The sequence below is a fragment of the Ostrea edulis genome, chromosome 4 (assembly GCF_947568905.1).
Source record: "Ostrea edulis chromosome 4, xbOstEdul1.1, whole genome shotgun sequence".
In the NCBI taxonomy this organism is placed as follows: Eukaryota; Metazoa; Mollusca; class Bivalvia; order Ostreida; family Ostreidae; genus Ostrea; species Ostrea edulis.
In genome coordinates this window covers 77,269,140-77,287,783 of record NC_079167.1, presented here as the reverse complement: position 1 = coordinate 77,287,783, position 18,644 = coordinate 77,269,140, and the positions used below count along the sequence as shown (strand labels likewise).

General features: G+C 35.3%; 1 pseudogene; it reads left to right on the top strand.

Annotated features, from left to right (window-relative positions):
- Nucleotides 1-888: 888 nt before the first annotated feature.
- The window catches only part of LOC130053852 (uncharacterized), a 30,380-nt pseudogene continuing 12,624 nt past the window's right edge, over nt 889-18,644 (top strand).

Sequence of the window (18,644 nt, the reverse complement as noted above, 5' to 3'; positions counted from 1 at the left end):
TTGGTTACAGGAGTTATGAGATTGATCACTGTTCGTTATCTTCATCTTTCAAATTCCATATCAATGGTTAGGCCATTATTTGTACTCTGAAATTTATTACGGATTACTGTGTTTACCTGATCAAGGTATAGGGCTCACGGCGGGTGTGACCGGTCGACAGCGGATGCTTACTCCTCCTAGACCGTTGATCTCACCTCTTGTATATCCAAGGGTCTGTATTTGCCCAACTCTTTTTTTTATTCCTTATAGGAATTATGAGATTCATTACTGTTCGTTATCTTCCCCTTTTATTTTCACGTTAGATGTTTAACACTGCTTTCTGTATTCTAGACACTTCAGGATACATAGATTGTTATTTTCCTGGTTGTTTGTTTATTGAGTTTTCGAAAGAATTACCTCGTTCAATTAGTATTACCAGCAGTAATATCTTACTTTGATAAACAATTCATATGTGATTTCAGAAAGTTGTTTTGTTGTTGATTCAGTTCCTTGATGTATTTAGTGCAAAAGGAATAACTTCAAGAAGCCATGATAAATACATGAATGAAGTGGGGTGTTGACTTAATTAAATCCTTTGAAGGCAGAAAGGCAAAAGATTTGACCAAGGATCGTGTACTTTCCCATTCCATAGTCAAGTGAAGATTTTAGAATGGCTATTTATTACTTACGTAAGCCTTTGAGACGGACAAGCAATTTTTAAATACGACACGAACCACCCGCCGTACGTTGACAAACAACGCATTGACCCGAAGGAATAACATAAATCCATACCTTGATCTTTGGCACCCTACAGAATACCACATTTGATAATCAAACTTCCTGGTTGCCGTCTACAACGATAAACACGACATGCATACACTTGTCTTTCTCATACATGTAGCAGTGGGAATGAATTCGTCGTCTGGATACCGTGAGTAAACAGTAAATTTTATATTCATCACATCATTAGTTTCATGACTTGGTATCACTTATTCTTAAAGTGATGGAAAGATTAAACTATGTTTGAGAACACATTCGCTTGCTAGTAGGATCAATTCTGTGAAACTTATAACATATTTCGATATTTTGCAGGTTTTAGCTAATCTTTGTTTACATTGCTTAACTCGTGCGATATCCATTGAATTCCAATTGTGTTACGTAATGTTAAAGAAGGTAGATTATCTCTTGCATGTATACAGTATCAAAGAAGAAACAAGTTCTCAAACTGTTGATTAGTTGAGATCGATGATTTCGTTTGCTTTACAGAAATCATATCTCAGAATAAAGAGACCGATCATGCTAAGGGATTACCCAAATGCCGAGAAACTGGAACATGTCAGCAGTATCAATCCAGTTATGCAGTGGATGGAGACATTGACACGTGTACAAGGACAGCACCTATTGGAACTAATTCCCAAGATAAATGGACACGTTGGCATGTTGACCTTGAGAAAGTACTCAGCATCTACAGCATCAGTATACAGTTCAAAGACTATGGAGAACAATATGGTATTGATTATCAATAAAATTCAGTTTAAGGATTATGAAGGACATGGTTACAAAAGGATTTATCAGTACCTTTCCCGATTCCCACTGAAAGAAGCTTTAATTTTTTTTTATAGTGAACGATATTTCCCAGTACCTTTGAACGATCTCTCTCCTGGATAATATGAGGAGCATGGTCCTATTGTCCATACCCCCCTCTGCATAAATGATGTAGCGCTTTCTAAACATTGATAACTTTTCCGTAAATCCGAGTTTCCTTCATTATTATTTTTTGGTAATATGTGTTATAATGAAGATTCATCCATGATTTTCACTTACTACACGATTTCAGAATTACTAGGTAATAATTATACGTTATTACATACAGACAAAATATATTTTTAGTGCATTTTGAGTGGAAATAATTCTTTCAAACTGTGCACTTCATTTGTAGAGTCTAACCACCAGAAATAGATCGATTGATTGATTGATTGGTTGAATATTTTTTAACGTCCCTCTCGAGAATATTTCACTCATATGGAGACGTCACCACTACCGGTGAGGGCTGCAAAACGTAGGACTATGCTCGGTGCTTATGGCCATTGAGCAGAGAGGGATCTTTATCGTGCCACATCTGCTGTGACACGGACCTCGGTTTTTGCGGTCTTATCCGAAGGACCGCCCCATTTAGTCGCCTCTTACGACAAGCAAGAGGATACTGAGGACCTATTCTAACACGGGACCAGAAATAGAACTGTTGTATACTACATTGTACATGTAAAATGGAATAGTAAGATACTTTATGAAACTAAAATTTACTTTCCTATCATCAACATCTACCAATCTCAATGTTTCAGTTTTTAGGTTTTGGTAAAATAATTCATTTTTTATTTCTTGTTTTTGTCATGCCTTACACTATCTAGTTTGAACACATTTACTGATACAATATGATGTACAGTTGCTGTCTCAATTGCTGTTAAAGTTAGTTCATGGTGTCACAGTTGTTCAACCTGAAATATATGACTGTCGTCATGGGAAAAGTGAAAATGTGAAATTTTGACCGTAAGGGCCTTACGGTCAAAATTTCACATTGCAGTTTTTCCTAAAATTTTATCATGTATCATGTATGCTGATATCACGTTATTTAACGTTTTAAATAACAATTTTTGGGACACATCTGTAAAAATATTAGGAAGGTCGAAGTAAAGAAATTGTAACGTCATACGTCAAATATTATGCTGATTATATTGCGTGTCCATGAAATCAATTCCAATTACTGTCATATATTCATTTCAAACACAAATATTTGATCTTATATTGTGGGGAAAAAGAAACATTATATAGAAATGGTAATATTTTATTTTCCAACGACCTGAACACCGGTGAATTCGCACGGAAAGACGCAACATCAATTTTACTATTCCAGATTAAGGTCACATTTACGCAATCATTTTACTTATGTTTAGAACTCACTTTAGACACAAATATGCATGAATGAATGAATAAATTTAATTTAAATAGTAAATGAATAAATATAGTTCAATGTCATAACTTGTCAGCGAGAATTCATTTCTCAGTCAGAGCGAGACACTCAGAGCGAGACACGGTCCATCTTTGACTGGGTCTTTTACAAACGATCTTGCCTGACGGTACATGTATTTTTGTCTTATGAATTTGATTCATCATGATATAATATAAGTACATTTTGCATTTAATCAGAAATATAGTTATCTGACCTTTAGTTAAAACCCGCGGTAGTCTCCTGTAAAATATATCAACAGCTCTGTTTCGACACAATGTAATTATCTTTTCGTCATACACTTATACATGTATTATTTAATCTGCACAACTATCGCGAATGGATATGACATCTGTATGATGTAGTGATAATAATAATAATAATTGGTTTTATATAACGCCTTTTCCAGCGTATGCTGCTCAAAGCGCTTTACAATAATCAATGTACATTATTACCCCGACAGACATAAGCTTATATCAATCTAGATATATTTCTCAGCCTCATAGGAAGCATACAGTGCAAACTGCCATTACAAGCGCTAGAGCACTAACATTATAACAATATCTTTCACTGTTTATAGCCAGGTACCCCTTTTTACACTTGGGTGGAGTGAGGAAATTCATGTAAAGTGCATTTCCCAAGGACACAACGTCAGCCCTGTCGCGACCAGGACTCGAACCCACGAGAGTCTGACGGCCTAACCACTAGGCCACCGACGCCTTCATGTACGATCAATAAAACAGTGTTAGGATGATGGGACAGCATTTGAACCATCAACGCCGATCTTATAGTCTTCGTGAATAAGGTAGTGATTGTACTATTTTTACCACCCCTTCCATACATGCCCCGAAAAGGTGAATTGTTCTTGGTGTTGTGAACTAGAGGGTCCCTCTTGTCTAGAATTTTGGGGAGAAATTCAAGGTTTAATGAACCTGAGACAGTTGTTTTGAGCGAGAGGCATCGGACGGCGCGCACGTATACGTGCTATTCTCTCTAGTGAGGTTTACACATTCATAGTAAACTGCGTGCCGAAATGCAGAAATATTTCTATATCTAGAACTGCATACCCATGGAATTATATCTTAAATTGAAAACAAAAATACATTCCGTTATTTTGCAATATATCGTTTGTAATACTTAAAAACCGTTTTCCCAAGTTAAAAAAAGTCATATGAATAAAAAAAAATCAAACTGAAATAGGGGGCCTCCGTGGCCGAGTGGTTAGAGCATCGCGCCGGTAAGTGAGAAAGTTTCCCAGTTTACTTTCGGTAGGTCGGTGGTCTCTTCCCATGGTACATTGTATCTGGGTTCTCTTTTCCACCAATAAAAACTGGGCGTCAGAAGATAACTGAAGAATTGTTGAATGTGACGGAAAACATCAACCAATCAATCAATCAAAGTGAAATACAGCAGTCATATATGATGCGGTAATTTGAATGTGTTTTGAAGCGCGTGAAGAAATTTTTACTTTTGTATATGACTGTACCTTGAGAAATTTCGTTTCTCCTCCTTTGAGACAGTGACCAACGCGCGGCATCGAGTAGATTTACATTTTAGACAAACAGTAGATCTGAGACGGGTGATTTTAATGTAAGGAAAACATCAATTGTTGACAGCCCCACCTTTCTACATTTTTGTTGTTGTTTTGTTTGCATCATAATTTGCACTAAGGATATAGTTACACTGTTTTACAATATGGCAGCGAAACTACCGGACATGTGGTAGTAAAACGAAATACATGTAGCGGTTGTGTATGAATATTCGTTGTCCACGCGTCGCATTTATTCTGTTTGTGTGAGTGAAATAGTAATAGTTTACATAGACATGCATGCACCGGGGCGTCCGCAAATATTTGACATTGGGGAGGCGAACTGGATCGAAAACTAGCATATTTTGGCTTAAATTCAGAATCCCTTCTGAATCTTGATATAATTTTTTTCCTATTTTGTCAATATCTTCAGGATACCATAGCAACTGTTTAAAGAGATCATTTAAATAATTATTCTTTTTATTTATTTTCTTTGTAGAACTTTACCAATGAACATGAATTTAGCTACAGTTCCCCATCTAACATGAATTATGACAGATCTACCATTGCTCCCCTCACAGACAGAATTGTATCTTGTGAAAAATCATATTTTTTTCGAGGATGCTGGCAAAAGAAGTGCATGAGGTTTGGGCTGTATATTTGACATAGGGTACTGCAGGGAGCGGCAATCCGTATTCACTGTATTGGAAAATTACGTGCGGAAACGAAAGGGCGAGTCCATTGTTGTCATGTGACTTGGAAGTTCATTCTTCACATGCTTCATACAAGTATCACGCACAACGAAATAATTGTTATACATAATGCTAGTACTCTTACAAGTACAATATGCAAGAGCCCTACGGTCCTTATACATTGATAGGTTGTCCCCCTTGGTTTCATAACGTTCATTTTCCGCTATTTTCACATGCATAGTTATTTTTACATTAAACAAGATATATTTAGTGACTTCCCCATTCCCCCCGGATTTTGACGTTTTGACAAAATAAGACATCTATCTGAGTTTTTTTTTTTTTTGGCTTGTCAATAATATTAGCCAACTTCTCCGTACCCCCCCCCCCTTCCCTTTCTACTTTGCACTACGTGACTTTATGGTAAATCGTAAGCACTTTTTCTTATTTTTCCTTATTATGAGCTGAAATCAAATTATTTGATATTCGTTATGTTTACATGTAATATATATAGACACTACTTACTACTTTAAATGGCGATATTAAGTTGTATTTAATCATGTAAAGTACATACAAAACTACATCTTTTGGGTTCTAGACATAAAACTTCCACTAAATAATTAGTAAATGTATTATCATTATTTGATCTGAAATGTTTGTCTGAATTTGAATTAAAATGATGGATTATCAGAAATCTAATTTTACAGCTCCATATAACATATGAGTATACTGGGAAAATAAATCGATTCTTTCGATTAGTTTTTACGTGCATGTACGGTACAAGTATACAGGACTGTGCATAGATCTATATATGTGAGATAAATCAAATACTCTATGGATAGAAATACATGTATATATTTAATCTAAAATTAAAGGTGCATCAAAACCAGAAATAATATGTAATACGATAATTAACAAATATCGGTACAACTCAGCACATAAACTTTGCGTGGTGTATAACATTTTCATTTGGAAACCTGAACGTATTTACTAGACTGTGCTACATATGTATTAACAAACACAGGTATTTGTACCCGTTCAGTGCAATTAATGACATGTAAAATCTAACTAGAATTCTTTTCGGACATATACAGATGCTATGTTCGAACTGCCATGTGATTATTTATATAATTAATGCATCCAGAATGTAAGCAAATACAACCAACAAACATTTTTTTTAAATTTTACGTTCCCGCGATTTTGACGTTTCAAGTTCACCAACTTTGACGTCGTTTTCTGTGAATTGTGACGTCGAAAGATAGGGGCCCTTTTCTCATGACGCCAGTCATATATATATATATATTATTTGTCGAAATGCGCATCTGGTGCATCAAAATTGGTACCGTATAAGTTTAAAAAAATATATATATTTATATATATATATATATATATATATATATATATATATATATATATATATATTATATATATATATATACATACATATATTATATATATTATATATATATATATATACATATTTTCCTCAATTTTCATCAAATTGTTTATTAAATGTTCCCAGCTCCCAAAATATGGCGTTTCCAAATATAGGCTAATGAATCCCTGTGATAATTGAACACTTTTCCACCTATCATCAGGTTCATCATCTTCTCATAAATTGATGATTTCAGTTATGAGACAAAGAGGGCGTTTTGCTGGTTTCTCTCTCTATGTGTCAAATACAACTATAAAGGAGGATGGGTATCTATGTTACAAGAACGGACAGGAGTTACCGACCTTGAATTTCAGTACAACTTGTGTCCAACATGGACGTTACGTTATATTTTACAATGAAAGACTTGACGGAACAACTTATCCTACCGGATATCAAACATCCTTTGTTTTCACTGAATTGTGTGAAGTAACTGTAACAGGTAATATTGTGCTACCAATTATGCCTAGTGAATAATAAATGTAAATCAATATGATAAATACAGTAATATTGTGTGTTATATTGTGCTACATCATCGTACAGTTAAATCCGTTTAGTGTATGAATAAATGAGGTGCTATATTTTTTCTATACTACATCTTTAGGATGTAAAGAATCCGGTGTGTATGGAAATAACTGTGATTTACCTTGTCCAAACAACTGTCAGGAATTGAGATGTGACATTGTCAACGGAACGTGTTTGGGTTGTACTGCAGGATGGGTGGGGGAGTTTTGTAACAAATGTAAGATTACGTATGTTACATCATTGATATACTATTGATACTTTAATGTAAATAAAGTTGATATAAAATGAGATACCGGTACGACAATATACATCAAAGTAATGAATTTTTGGTAGCCTGTCCAGCTGGATATTACGGTCTAAAGTGTAGATATACTTGTACTCGACACTGCAGAGACAACCTGTCCTGTAATCACACCACTGGACAATGTGACTATGGCTGTGGCAATGGATGGACAGGAATACATTGTAAGACAGATAAATCATCTGTCATTATCTTAAAAGCTTTCGAAAAGAAACAATATATATCTAAATTTACAAATTGTACTCTTTGAGTATTTTATGGAGAAACTCGGAATATCCATGAAATTTATAGTTTAGATAGATGAAGACAACAAGGAAAATGGCAATTAATGTGAAGCAGAAAGGGGTATGTTCTTAAAAATAATAACATTTTCCGGGTGAAATAATATTTTGCAGAGTGTCCAGCAGAATCATACGGTCCGGATTGTATGTTTAACTGTAGTGGACAGTGTCTGAGTTACCTCCCCTGTAACAGGACAACAGGAAGATGTGACAGTGGCTGTAATCTAGGATATACAGGGGAACGCTGTGACAAAGGTAGGGTTCACAAAATTTGGTTTCGAAAGCTACTTTTGGGTTTTGATAATTCACACAGATTGATCACTGTTCGTTATCTTCACCTTGCATTCACATTTATTTTTCCAAGTGTGTATTTTGCTTGTCTATTGAAAATTTGGTTTTACCAGAGTGCCCTCCGGGAACATATGGCCCAGATTGTCTGAATGTCTGTAATGTGACAAATGGCTGTAATCCAGGATATACCAAAGAACTCTGCGACAAAGGTATATTCATTTGTACTAACGATCTTCATGACGAAATCAAAAAGTCAATTAAGTACTACAAAATGTATATGCAAAATTTATGTTTCCAAAACGTTGTTTGAGAGCAAGCTTTTGTATTCTGTTTGTCATTATCTTTCCAAAACGAAACTTAGAAACGCATTGCTTTACTTTCTGTCTCATTATGCTTTGTTGTTACTGTTCCCCATTACTACACATATTATACCCCCAACAATGTTTGGGAGCATATTGTTTTTATTTTGTTTCTTATTAGCATGTTCCCATGATGGAATTGGGAAAAATATTGGTATTACTTTGTTGATAATTATCATTATCCGCAATCAAAGTTTGGGAACATAACGTTTTTACTGTTTCTTCCGATTTTCATTCCGTCACTTACTTATCATTGGGTCAAATGATGTCTAAAGTGTCACATATCGATTGTTGCCTTTACGCCATTCTTGACACACATATTTTGACTACGGATTATTCCGACAGAAGATGGTTTAATCCTCCCAGGCACCTGTTCCTACCTCTGGTATATCCAGGGGTCCGTGTTTGGCCAACTCTTTATTTTGTTTTCCTTGTGGGAGTTCCGGCATTGGTCATTGTTCGTTATCGTCACTTTTCACGTAAGGTGTTGACGTCATTTCGTTTAGAGGGCCAGTTTCCCCAGTCGTATTCTCGGAAAATATTCAAGATATCAACTTGAAATTTTCATCAATTGTAAAGTTGAGGTGTCAGATATGCTTAATCGATCTTTAAAGTTAATCTAATCTACATTATTTTTGTATTCAAATATATTTGGTTGCTAAGCAAGACCACAATATGAAATGTTGTCAAAAAGTACTACCCGTTTTTCCTTCCAAACGTTCAATGTATATGAATGTTCAAGTACTTACTTTTAATAACTAAATTATCAATATATGTGTATCATATTCAACAAAAACATTCTTCTTATATTCAACCTCTAAAGATCAATTCTATGTAAAAATCAAAGAAATCAGATTGGGTTCGGCAACTCAATGTTGAAGATTTCTTTGATTGTCCCAATATTCATTTTACTTGCACTATCTTACATCATTTTAACCGCACCACCAAATTTTTACTATCCGTTGCCATGGAAACCGACATATGTCTATGAAGCTTAATTGAACTGCAAAATGCAGCCCATTTTGTTCATGTGTTGTCTTAATGGTATATAAAAAATTGAAATTGAAAACATATTCTCTCCATAAATCCTGATTTCCTCTATTATTATACCCCAGTATGAAATTTTAATGCAACGCGTAATCTGATTGGTCTAGATAGTCACGTGCCAGGGATGGAAAAACTTCATATCTCCCTCTGAAACATCATATATCTCCATCATATTTACCTCTTGGACAACCTCGTGCATTTTCCATATATTTTACGGCGAGGTAGACGTAGTTATTGTGACGTCACAATAAGTCCGAGTCATTGTACTTTCATAGTTCATAAGGCACAAGATATGCTGGTCTCTTATACACAGTTAAATCACCTAGTTTTGGTTGATACAAAAACAAGCAAGTAAATCAGCATTCAAAGAGAGTGGAAATACAAAATACTGGTTATCATATCACTGTATTTCGTTGAATGTACCTTATACCGTAATACCTTAAGGGCGCGGTGTTACCGTTAGGGCGATACCAGCTACATGTAATGTATATATCAGCGGACTCCAATTTCAAATGCACTTTTGCAGTCTTGATTTGTTTCGGTATAATAACCAATTTATTGCATGAATGTTCGGGATATATGAAGATTTATTCACTCAAGAAAAATCACATTCCTCTCGGGTCTCGGGGAATACAGATTTTCTTGAGTGAATAAATATAGGATATCTATATTGCGTGTTTTGATATTTGGTTTATCCAACTCATTGATATAGTATCAACGAGTTGGATAAACCAAACATCAAAATACGCAATTATAGATGTTCTATTTATCTCATACATCTTCTTTTCGCTTAATTTTGAAATGATCCCCAGTATGGCAGAAACAGCTGATTGAATTTGTTTTGAATCAGTGGCTAGGACGTCATGCTTATAAGTCTTCCTTAAGCGGAAAAATGGTGCACTTGTAATGCATTAATATACAGTACAAAAGGGCATTTTTGTTAAAGAAACCATGGATGAAGGTTTCTTAGCACACTGATTTTGACTGCGGATAACTCCGTTTACCTGATCAGGATATGGGGCTCACGGCGGGTGTGACCGGTCAACAGGGGATGCTTACTCCTCCTAGGTACCTGATCCCACCTCTGGTGTGTCCAGGGGTCCGTGTTTGCCCAACTATCTATTTTGTATTGCTTATAGGAGTTATGAGATTGATCACTGTTCGTTATCTTCACCTTGCATGCTTTATTTCATGCGTCGATATCCATAAACACAGAAAATATGCCATCCAAGCGGAGACAGTGTCAAAAGTAGTTCGTACCGGAAGTGCTTTATCAAATGGGCTTGTGATAAAGCTAATGATTTATCTCACTTTCAATATACACCACACGTATGATATAAATCTTCATATCTCCCTCACTACCATGTAATACATGTAATATAAAATTACCTCCTTATCTATGATATTAATATTCACCCATCGTAAAAAGTGCGTTACTGACATCTATACCAGTGTATTATAAATTGGCACTTTGCCAAACATTGGTTTTTTTGCCGGATTTTATTGATGAATTTAGATAATTTGGAAAATACATACAGCATATTCAACTGCCATCAAAAGATGTTCATATAAAGACCCTTAATATATATAAAAATATTTAAGTTGAAACGTAATGCAATTGATCTATTGTAGTATGAAAACTGTAGATTTGAGCATTTCACCAAACTTCACACTAATGACAAATAATACAAACCTACACCGTTTTCAGTAAAACTCAACAATATAAGCAATTCATATTTCAAACTAAATAGAAGTTTAACATATTGATAAATATTAGTTCAAGTGATAAAATAAAACCCATGTAAACATAAACTGTAGCCCAAGTAGGATGTGCTGCTGCCCCCCCCCCCCCCCCCAATCAAACACCAAGTATCTTTGCAATCATATCCATAAACTAGTTATCTGCATGTAATGTATTGTTATGTAAACTATTATTAATATCTAGATAGAAAATAAGTACATGAATATCATAACAAAAATTACTTGCAAAACATATATGCCCCCGGCCTCAGCTACACTGTATGCGATATGTATACTTGTGGAATTGTTTATACTACCACAGTCAAAACACGGAAGTGCCAAGGACATGCATAAAGGGGACAAGGAAGCTGTCGATGTGTTAATGTTTGCTTCTTTATTACATTTCATAAACTTTTGGTTAATTGTTAAAGGTGGAAAATTTCCCTCTTCTCTGAAGGGCCAGCATATATCACTTGTTTGGTATACGCTTCTAGTTGACATCCAATACATGAAGTACATCACTGCACTTGGTGATCTTTTGAACTGAAAATCACCGGAAGTCTCTAATACCAGTGACCAACACATGCATTAAATAGCATCACTATAAAAAGTCTTCTCAAGATATTGGTCAGATACCAATAAAGTGTTTAATGTATTGCATTACACCTGCTGACCTTTAACCCGGAAATCATTGGGGGTCATTTACTACTCATAGCCATCCAACATATGAAATATCATAACAACTGAGCAACAGGCTCAAGATATTGGGGGGACACCATTGCATATAGTACTGACTACATTGCACCTAGTGACTTGTAATCTTTTGACATGAAATTCAATGGGGGTCATCTACTACCAATGACCAACCCCAGTATGGATTATCACTATCAATCAAAGGGTTCTGAAGATACTGGTCAGACACCAATTGTACAGAGTATCATATTGCACCTAGTGACTTTTGTACCTGAAAATCAATAGGGGTACTTTTCTACTGCAGAAACTGAAACTTTCTAACTTTATTGAAGCTTGTTTAGTGTTACAGTAATCTATGTTGAAATACCAGTAATTAGTAAACAGAACAATTCATTTTTGCAAAGTTGTGTATTCAACAAATATGGATCATAATGTTACCAAACTACACAATCGTTATTTGTTTTTTACATCATCATAATAGTGATTTTCCTTCAACTGTTCAGTAATGAGTCCTTATTCAGTATGTTCACATAAAACACTTGCAGGTGTCCTAACTTGTTAATTTTGCAATGATTTTAATTACATTGGCCTTCTGACACCAAACCTTGATCTTAACTAAGTCATGGTTTGTCCTTAGAATAATGGACTACAAGTTTACTGAATCAGGATGGATTGTGTCATGGGATGTGTTCATTGACTGTTAAACTCGCAGGTTTTTTTTACTCTTAAGAGCTCTCCTTTGTCTTCTATGTCATATGCGAGTCATTGGAATGCATCTTCTGCTCTTCAAGTTCTGAAAAAGGTGTTGAACAAATATTGAAAAATGCATTTTATTTTTCATATTTCAAATGCAGTACACACCCACTTCAATTTGATTAAACTGTCTTTAATCTGCATTTACATGTACAAGATCATTCATGATGCTAGAATACCACGTACTTAAGGTTGATCGATCCTCATGTGACTTTTCAATATTAATGGTTGAAAGCGGAAAAGCTACATTTGTATATTGATTTCAATTGCCAGTTAAGGAATTTTTCTAAGAATTAAATCGTGTGATTGAACAAAACATTTTAGTCACTGATTAAATTTATGTTTTTCTTGTGTTGTTTTCTTGCAAGCAATGTTATAGTCATGATGTAACAAAGTATGTCATGATGTAACAAAGTATGTATAGATATTAACTAGTCCTCGATTTCTTTAGATCAGAGTCACAATGTCCTTAGTATGTATCAGCAATTCTTCATTATCATTTTTTATCAATAATTTCGACAACCAAAACACAAAAAAAAAAACATGCAATAAGATATATGCCTAAACACATCACAACCATTTGCTTAATATCAGCTTAAAGAAGGCTTTCAAATGATAAAGATGACCATTTTCTAGACATAATTCTTGAAACTAGGTTGTTCCGATAAGGGCATGTGTTGACCAATATCTGTCTATCGACTGGAACTTCACAGCAGACATGTATAAGATAATACCCAATAATCTGAAACAAAGTATTTCTTAATACTTCGCCCCCAATTACTAATGTATTGTCAGAGCTTTTGAATACTCAATTGACTCTGTAAATGTTTTCTATAATCAAGGCTTTCTAAACATTGTGTGTTTAATTACTTATGAAATCTTATCAGAGGTAATTGTAGTACACATTTGATAAACGTGGTAGATGTACAGCCAGATTAATTTTAGTAAAGATAATCTTATTGTAAAACTTATACGGTACCAATTTTGATGCACCAGATGCGCATTTCGACAAATAATGTCTATTCAATGTAAAACTTATACGGTACCAATTTTGATGCACCAGATGCGCATTTCGACAAATAATGTCTCTTCAGTGATGCTCAACCGAAATGTTTGAAATCCGAAATAACTATGAAGTTTTAGAGCTAAATATAGCCAACAACAGCGTGCCAAAAAAGTGGAGCCAAATTGGTCCAAGGATAAGAGCTATGCACGAGGGAGATAATCCTTAATTTTGAAATGAATTTCTAAATTTTATAACAGCAATTAAATATACATCCGTATTTTCAAGCTAGTAACGAAGTACTTAGCTTCTGGGCTGTAGAGACCCTCGGGGACTAACAGTCCACCAGCAGAGGCCTCAACCCAGGGGTCATAATGTAAAACTTATACGGTACCAATTTTGATGTACCAGATGCGCATTTCGACAAATAATGTCTCTTCAGTGATGCTCAACCGAAATGTTTGAAATCCGAAATAACTATGAAGTTTTAGAGCTAAATATAGCCAACAACAGCGTGCCAAAAAAGTGGAGCCAAATTCGTCCAAGGATAAGAGCTATGCACGAGGGAGATAATCCTTAATTTTGAAATGAATTTCTAAATTTTATAACAGCAATTAAATATACATCCGTATTTTCAAGCTAGTAACGAAGTACTTAGCTTCTGGGCTGTAGAGACCCTCGGGGACTAACAGTCCACCAGCAGAGGCCTCAACCCAGGGGCCATAATGTAAAACTTATACGGTACCAATTTTGATGCACCAAATGCGCATTTCGACAAATAATGTCTCTTCAGTGATGCTCAACCGAAATGTTTGAAATTCGAAATAACAATGAAGTTTTAGAGCTATTATAGTCTTATTGTAATGCATTTTATTATTCGTTTAAAACTGGAAATCACTAGCACAATACCAGTACTTTAGAACTAGCAGTATCTGTACATTTCCTCTTCACTGAGAGGCTACGAACTTCCTTTGGGAAGCATATGACAATCATTGCTCCTAGATATGACCATCTCAGCATAATGGTTAGTGGCAACACAGATGGAGAAAACCAAATCTTCTGTCAAAAACAGCTTCATAAAATCTACAGTTCTCAGAGGAATCGGATCCCATATATCTGAAAGGAAATTGTAAATAAAATCAGTATTGGCCATCACACCCTATTTGTCAGTATTTAGAACACAGTCTTGTCATACCTGATAATTAGAGACAGAATAATGATTTTCTGTGTTTTATCTCTTTTAGCATGGTCAAGATAACGAACAGTGATCAATCCCATAATTCCTATAAGCAATACAAAATAGATAGTTGGGCAAACACGGACCCCTGGACACACCAGAGGTGGGATGTATATGATACCTAGTATTACATTTCATCAGAGGATTGTACAGTAGGGTATATGCCCATACTGTTATCATTACAGACAAAATTATCGGTTACTGTGAACATATTCACGCCTGACGACCTTTGAAAGGTTATAAATAGTGAATGTGAGCAATTGCATGTGAATGAGTATTTCATATTGTTCTAACAGCAATGTTTTTATTCTCGTCCAATTTTATACTGATAATTTTGTGAAAGGGTTACATGTATACAATTGATTGATTGATTGATGTTTTCCGCCACACTTAACAATTTTTTAGTCTTATGGTGGCGCCCAGTTTTTATTGGTGGAAGAAAGAACCCAGATACAATGCACCTCGGATGAGAACACCGTCCTTCCGAAAGTAAATTGGGAAACTTTCTCACTTACCGGCGCGAGCGGGATTCGAACCCACGCCGACAGAAGTGAGAGGCCGTGTGATTTTGAGCGCGGAGGCCCCTGCATACAATTGAAATTGCATGGGGAAGAGTATGATAATGCAGAGCTCTAATATCATTTGATTTCGCATGTTGTTCTGACATTTATCCATAAACACATAAGCCTACATATATGAGCTTAAGTACTGCATATCAAGTTAATACCATTACTGAGCTTGTAAGGTGTAATTATATCTTTAAGAATCATGACAAGCATCACTCCTTAAGATACAATTTTCTGTTGTATCACTACATTCATGGGATAAAAATCCTCACCCTGTGGTTTTTGTGGCGGATATTTATTTCTTGTCATGCTCAAATAGGATATTTACTCCCAATTCAGGTCCATTATGGCACATTCCCTCATATGGGACATTGCATCCTTTGTTAAGTTTAATAATGGGAGGTAAAATCCTATTGGAGTAAAACATTGTATCAGATTTTTTCTCCAATGGGAAGTTTGATGGGAGCGTTTATTTGAGCGAAAATTCCACCACATTGGTGAAATATCTTAAAAACTACAATAGTTACGAGTGTAAAGTTTGGTGCATGTCTTATGAAAATAAAATTTCATCATTTTTGTAAAGGGTTTATTTGTATCTTCAATAAAAGGGTTGGCGAAACTCCGGACTTTTCTCGTGTCCAGAGTTAAATGTCGCACTGTTAATGATAAATGGTAAAATGGCACATGCATATCAGTGTACTATAACGCCATGATTCCATTTGTGAACATGATATCTGGATTGATTTGAATATTAACCAAATATACTTTATTCAACCTCGAGAGGCATTCCATCCGGATGCCATGTTGTTGCTCCGAATGAAATGCGGCTTATTCCACAGTTCTTGGATCAGGTGTCTCTGTGTCCTCCACATCAGCATCCTTCCAATGTATGTCTGGATTTACCAGTAGACTGTCACTAGCAGAATATACCTGGGAACTTCCCTCTAAAGATTGGAATGTCGATACCCTTTTTAAAGACGAGAAAATACAATTAAGAATTACATATCGGTTGATGTTTTAAAGCAAATTATAAGTTTCATGGTAGTTAAGGCCAGTTTTGCATGAAAGTACTAGTAACATTTATTAAAAGATAGACATGACCTATATTTGAAGTCATATTTAGTAAGGAACTACATCTGTTAAAAATATATGGAATGATTTTAATAGACATTCCCAGTGTAGCAGAGTGTGTAATGAAAACAAAATATACATCATGTAGGTGTCAGCATTGCGTGTTTCATACCGATTGTTAGGTCGGTCTTGGCACACTGATGTTGACTACGGATTACTCCGTTTACCTGATCAGGATATAGGGCTCACGTTGAGTGTGACCGGTCGACAGGGGATACTTACCCCTCGTAGACACCTGATCCCACCTCTGGTGTGTACAGGGGTCTGTGTTAGCCCAACTATATATTTTGTATTGCTTATAGGAGTTATGAGATTGATCACTGTTTGTTATATCGCATTTCATATACATGGTGGTAAATAATGGAGAAATTCAGGTTAAAACCTACAGCGAAAATAATGTAAATCTGAGGGATTGAATGATTGATTGAATATTGTTTTACGTCCCTCTTGAGAATATTTCACTCATATGGATACGTCACTGCCGGTGAAGGCCTGCAAAATCTAGGCCTATGCTCGGCGCTTATGGCCATCGAGCAGGGAGGGATCTTTATCGTGCCACACCTGCTGCGACGCGGGACCTCTGTTTTTGTGGTCTCATCTGAAGGACCGCCCCATTCAGTCGGTTCTTACGATAAGTAAGGGGGAACTGATGACCTATTCTAACCCGGATCCCCACGGGATTAACCCTGAGGGAAAGAGAATGGTCCCAGATTTAAAGTAGAATTGAATTGGTTCTTTATTGTTCACAGTGTCTAAATGGTATATATTTAGTCGAAATTAGAGAAAATCTAGTCAAGAAGGGACACATGCTCATTAGCTCATAGCACACTGGCACCAGCATGTGTGGATCACACGTAATTCATGGTCATAAGTTACTAACTAAATGTATATATATATATAATAAGTGCATTCAGATAAAAGAGATATATGATTCTTCATTAGCCTGTCATAACCAGATTTTGATTGATGTTACCCCCCCCCCCCCCACCCTACGCCCGACCATTTGGCCCAATCACACATTTCGTTTTTATGTTTGTTACAAATGAAGAAAATATGTCAAATTATGATAATGAATTTGATTACATTACAAGTTAAGTGCTACCCGGGTTGATATAAACTATTTGGTAATGTTACTACAATATGAAATTTAAACTTATTTCGGAAATCCTACAAAACTCTTCATATTGAGGAGATGAGGGGAAAAGGTCTGTTTTAGAGGAAATGTTAAAAATTTCGCGTTCTAGTATGTCCATAAACATCACAAGAATTAAAGTCTTTCTGTGCCAGCAATTTTTAAGTGAACACAACGGGCAACTCAAACATATCTTTACAATATATTTGACATGATTAGATAAAATGAGTCTGGAAAGCTGTGTACAGAAATATACCTTCAACACATCTACAGATCAATGAATCACCAAAAAACCAAACATTTAATAAGACTTTTGAACCTGAAATGCCTCAAGATGTGAAACAGAATCGAAGAAAAACGACAGACAACTGATGAAAACGAGGACGAATAACATTTTGTAAAAACGAGAAAAGTGTTTGAATAAAGAAGAGGAGGGGGGCTTTAGAGTTCTTTCGAAAATATATAAGTAGTTTTTCGTCATCTTCTTGACACGGGTTATTTTTCCTGCAAATCTCTAAATCATACAATATTCCGATTCTAGTCATAACTAAAGACCAAAGTGAAGATAATGGCATAAATACAGCGATCCTCAACTTGTAAGAACCAGAACACACTACTTGATAGCTAACAGAATTCTTCTTTAAACAATTAAGCTTTCATCAGGTCTAGTAACAAATGAATCGGGCACTATATTGCGTAAAATACCTGTATATTGATGATAAGAATTGCGTTATGTTACAAGAAATTTGTTAGTCATCGTAGTTTAATTATTGATGGAAATAAGGAAATAAAAGTGAAATTGCTACATTCTTTAGTTAGAAATATGACGGATACACAAACTAAATTATATTACAGACGTTCAGAGTTTGAATAAAAGCAATGATGAATACCAAACAGGTATTAGGAAAAGAGCAAAGTTACAAATTGCGAAATTCGTAAAAAAAAAAAAAAAA